Genomic DNA, 6,000 nt, shown 5'->3' with positions numbered 1-6,000 from the left:
ATGTATTTGTTTAACACTCTCTATTCCACTGAAATGATAAAAAAGTGCAATCAAATACTCCAGTGATGCAGGAATGTCAGTCAAGCAAAAAATATTCCTCTGAGCCACAACATCTCATTTTTCCAGGTAAAGGCTGAGCCCTCCTAAAGCTCAAACCCCCACCGTAAAGATAATTATCAATGGGAAACTAGGGATTTTCCTTAAGCCCAGACGTTCCAATTTAAGGCCATTTCAATAATTAATCAAGGCAGATGAATTGAACATTATATGTTGTAACTGTGAGTGTGTGTAACTTTAGTTTAGCTGTAGTTTTAGCTCTGGGGTAATACTTTTTTAAGAAATTAATACTTTTATTTAGTAAGGATGCATGAAATTGATCAAAAGTTACCGTAAATGTTTTACATTGTTACAAAATGCGGTTCTTCTACATCTATACATCAAAGAATTAAGATATTAAGCAACACAACAGCTTTCAACAATGATAATAATATGAAATGTTTCTTGAGCACCAATGTCAGGTCATGGTGATGTTTTGGTTTCATTTTCAAGGACTTTTAGTTTGTTATCATTATGTTCTGTGTTTTCTTTCTGATTTCATTTTGTTATCATTGTTTCATGGATTAGTTCACACCTGTTTCATTTTGAGTTCAGTTATCTATAATGCCTTCTGTTCTCTTAGTTCATTGTCTTGTGATGGTGGTGTTTATAGCACAGTTTTGTTTTATTTTGGATTTCAATCTTTTGTTTGATTTAATAAAATTAAGCTGCAATTAGATCCGCTACGCCTCTCTGCATCTTAATCTTCATCGTAACGTGACAACCAAATCAGCATATTAGAATAATTAGGATCATGTGACACTGAAGACTGGAGTAATGATGCTGAAAATACAGCTCTGCCATCACATAAATAATTACATTCAAAAATATATTAAATTTATAAAAGTTATTTTAAATTGTAATAATATTTCACAATATTAGCATTTTTACTGTATTTTTTGTGCAAATAAAAGCAGCCTTGGTGAGCATGAGAGTTCTTGACCCCAAACTTTTGACTGATAGTGCATGTGTCTTTTGTTAAAATGCTGTATGGCTTCTTTTGAATGTCTGTCAATGGACAAATATGCTTTTTGCTATTATAGTTATAGTTATGACCAACTGGACCATGCTAACTAGCTAAACCTTGACCCCTTCTGTGCAACTAAGCTACATTCCCTAGCATGAGAACAAGTGAATCCGTACATAAACATCAAATTAAACACCTAATGGGCATCATTTGCTTATTTTGTTGTATTAGCATTAGCACTAAAATGCTTTCTGTCATTGTTAGTAAATGAAAAAGAGAGAACAAAGTATGAAATTGCTTAGTCTATTTCATTCCAGCCAAAATCACTTGAATGCACATCACGTCATAATTACTACTTCCAAACTCATAAGGAACTTCCCAGAAGAACTTGAGCAAAGTTATAGGAAGTGGTAGCATGCAGCGAGCTCTGATTGTAGCACTGAAACTTGGAATTTTCTGATCTGGGTTTCTCAGGGGAACTAGGAACACAAGAGCAGTGCAGTGGTCGATATTTAGCTTTAACACCATTCTGTAAAATAGCTGACGAGTTTAGGGTTACATCCGATCCTTTCCAAAGATTTCAAATGGCTTCCCCACTCCTCCTGCTCCTCCCATCTCATTCACATTCTCCTCTCCTCTCTCCATCCTCTCTTTCTGCACCACTTCACACAGACCTGCTCGCTAGCTATCTGGACACATAATCAATAGAGCGAATGCCAGGGAGAGAACTGCTACATGGATTTCCAATGGGCTGCCACTGGCGTAAAAAAAAATGTATAGATGGAAAAGGATAAAATATGAGCACTGTAGCAGCAAAACCACACAAGCTCACCTTTCACCCTTCACACTAATTGGGTTGAATGGTAAACTGAGGTCCTCTCTGCTCTTTATTGGGCAGTGATACAGTGGAATAGATGTGAATACTATGGCAACAAGTGAAACTGGAAATTGTTCTCAGCATGTGGATCTGCTCCATGAAGCTCTGCAGACTATAAACAGTGCTCCGCAAACAGTTCAGTTTACCTCAAGAACAGTTTCCATTTAAATTTGTGTTGAGATAGTTTCTTCCATCAAGAGGGTTTATATTACTACATCGTGTTGTGTTTGGATGAATTGATGCCAGACCGCAAGTCCTCCAATTGTCTTATCTCTCGGAGGCTGTAATGTGGATTAAATGACTCATCAAGACTGTTTAAATGGTTTTTAATGTAGACTGTGAGTTGTTGATGAGTTTTATTCCCACCACAAGGCAGATTTGGGATTGCTGATTGGTTTGGTTCAGTAACGTTAGTGTGATAATGGTCTTCAACAAACCTTCTGTCGTCTTATCTGGAATATCACCGAAACAAACTAGTGTCTGTGAATGAGTTGATATCTTTTCTTCTGACATGAGAGAATCGCAGTGAAAGGGGAAAATAAGGGCAAGCAGATACGATCTGTTCCACTTCTGGATAGGACAATGCCAGAGGAACCTGACCTTTCTGTTTTGCTGCATTTATACTGTGTTGTACTGTTTACTGTAAATTTAAGAACAAAAACGTCTTTAATATAAAAATCTTAAAGTCTACACTAAAATTAGGTGTTCATACCTTTTTTAGAGTTTGTTTTGAAGACATATTGACTGAAAATGCCATTATTAAAACAATTACCCTGAAGAGATTAAGAGCAAGTCACCTTTATTTATATAGCACTTTTTACAAGCTTTACAGAAATAACAGGAAAATGATTTAACAAAGTTTGTCTAAAGCCTATTCCCAGACTAAAATGCATGTCTGAGCTGTTTTAACTGAAAGCAACTTGCACTGACACATCTTAAAATATGTCAGTGCCATTGTTTTGTCTCAACATGCACACCAGTAATGTTTCTAAGGCACGCTTATAAAAGCTAAATGGAACTAAGGCATAATTAACTAAGGCTTAATCTAAACCCTGTCTCTGAAACCAGGCCTATGTGTTTAATCTCATGCAAGATAAAGTAAGCTATACACAACTGAAGACACCCAGTAAAGCCTTGAAATACTCAGTATTTTTGAATGAATCATTGAAATCACATTCTTCCCTACTATTTAGTAGGCAAAAAAGCAGTATATTACAAGTGTAGAATGTCCAAATCCACAGTACTCATAAGAGAAAAAATTACCTGGATGACCATCGCGACTCAAATGGTGTGCGCATTAAATGGACTCTTTACTATCTCATGAGGCCACAGGAGAGAATTTATGAATGGCAGTGAAGTGACGCAACTGGCGCTGGTAAGTCCAGTGACAATGACAACATGGTGAATGAAGTACGTCCAGATTGCATTCATACTACATACATTCTCACTATATAGAACGTACCTACTTAAGAGAGTATGCGATTTTGGACTCAACCAATGATTTATTCAGTGACTGGACACTTAAGAAGACTTGCAGGTGACCACCTACTGGTGTAATGAGGTAACATCACTAAACGAATCAGTGAACCAATCTGAATGGCAATCGCAAAATCCTTCCTGTGCACTGGAATGTTTGCTCCCTGAGAAATCCCAAAATGGGCCGCAAAAACCAGGGAGCATCGATGCTCAATATGCTCCCTTACCGGAAATGACGTCACATTCACAACCGCGAAACATAAAATGCACGAGCCAACTCAATAAATATAATGACACATAATAGAAGATTTGAAAAGACAAATAGTTTTTTACTTGTTATTTTATCAAGCAGCCCTTGAGATTTATGAATCCGAAGTGTGATGGCATCCTCATTATAAATTTACAGCAGCCTGAGACATAGAAATCCAGCATATGTTTGACTCCCACAGGCTTAGCTGGCACCTTGAAGTGGAACTGCTGAACAAAATGTTTAGGTCCTCTTAATCTAGGTTAGAGATTAATAAATCTCTTTACAATTTAAAAGAGCAGCTGAGATAGTTTGATTTCTATCAGCTCAATGGTTTGGCCTTAAAGCAACCTAAACATTATATAACAGCTATGAGCAATGAAGCGAACTTATTTGTACATATATTGATTTTCAGATAGTTCTTCATAGCTCTTTAGATTTATTAATCAATAAAAAAATCCACTGTACTTAATGCATTAAGTCGAGTACTCATAATATTTGAGAGGAAGGCAAATTGATTGTCACCTGACAGCTTAAATAGCAAATCAATACAAAAATGCCCACTGTGGTATAGCTAGTCAGCTATATGGTATACTGTAGAAGTTATATCTCAGAGGCAATTAGAAAAGAAATGCATAATGATAAACCCACAACAGGGAGAGAAAACCTTTTGAACACACACTTTAAAGGAGCTCCATTTTTCTTGCTCCACTACTTTGGCATAGAACGATCTGAATTTCCCCAGACCCAAAATGAAAGACTTCTTCCTCCGAGGGATAAGGCATGCAAATCAATTTATGCCGTATTTCTTTTATTGAGACAGCCCTGCAATTTGAACTTAAAGGGGTGGTGTTCACGACAACAGACTGTAAAAGGCTCTCACGGTTTCTTTCTAGGTCATTGAGGTTTAGGGTATTCATTTTTTATGGTGCTGAGGGAAACCCAAAAACAGCGTAAAAAGGGTTCCGCATGCACATGACGTCTAAAGGTAGGAACTTTATGCTTTCAGCATCATCACAGTTACTTGAGATTAGTGTGCAGAGAGGCTAATGATCAAAGGTTAAATAATATCAAGAACAGGGTTTTCTAATGTGTAATAGATAACAAACATGTGTTTCTCAATGTTTGAGAAGATTGATTGATTGATTGTCTCCCATGTGTGTGTGTGTGTGTGTGTGTGTGTGTGTGTGTGTGTGTGTGTGTGTGTGTGTGTGTGTGTGTGTGTGTGTGTGAGTGTGTGTGTGAGAGAGAGAGAGAGAGAGAGAGAGAGAGAGAGAGAGAGAGAGAGAGAGAGAGAGAGAGAGAGAGAGAGAGAGAGAGAGAGAGAGAGAGAGAGAGCACGTGACTTCTGTGTTTGCATTTTGCACGTAACTTTTTGTTTGTTTCTGTGTGCCATGTGCTCTTCTGTCAGTCTCTAGTCTTGGGCTCGCTCTCTTGTTACTTGATGATTGGTTAATTTGCCCCAACTGACCTCTATTGTTACCCTTCTGATTTCCTGTCCTGTGCCAGCTCATCATCTATGTTTCATGTGTGAAAGTCTTGCCTGTTTGTCATGCCTTGCTCCTTGCTCCAGTCCTGCTGCCCCGCACTGTGTTTTTCCCCCATTAGATGAATTAAGATGTGTTTTGTTTATTTTTTTGATTAAATAAAGCCCTTCAAAGCTCTGCGCCTGAGTCCTCACAATTCTTTACCCAGAATCTCAGGTCTTTATTTCCATTGAAAATTTTTGTAGAATAAGAAAGCAATAATATCAAATTTGATAAATGATAAAAAAATTAATAATAATAATAAAAACAAGTTTAAACCCCCTGCTCTAGAAGTTATACTGAGGAATAATGTTAACTAATTGTTCAAAGCCAGAATGTAATCATACTTTTTTAGCAAAACTTGCTCCTCCACTGAAAATACTTTTCATCCCAAGTCATCCCCTCCAATCACCTGGCTTGATTAAATGGGTTGCGAATGCATCATGCTGACTTTAAGCTTTTGAAGCTCTCAGAGATCACTGGGTTTGTTTCTATCATTTATGAGTGAGACTATTCACCTATACAATTATCAATACTTGTTGCCAGTGTTAGATGGCAGCTGACATGTTTTGCATTGATTTTTTTCACTGGCCTTAATTCTCCCATAGCTGATGCACATTGTGTCCGTCTAAATAAAAGTTACTATTGGTAGTTCAGACTGTCTGTGTGCAAAAAAAAAAAAAAAAAAATCACAGTGGTTTTCTAACTGGGGTTCACAGACCTCAATGGAGCACAATGGGGTCCAAATACTGTATGTAAGACCACAGCCAAAGATTCTAGCCCCGACAGAAAAAAAATTAACAACCAATAA

This window comes from Scardinius erythrophthalmus (assembly GCF_964197995.2).
Source record: "Scardinius erythrophthalmus genome assembly, chromosome: 25".
NCBI classification, from domain to species: domain Eukaryota; kingdom Metazoa; phylum Chordata; class Actinopteri; order Cypriniformes; family Leuciscidae; genus Scardinius; species Scardinius erythrophthalmus.
Note: the sequence above shows the minus strand (reverse complement) of the source record.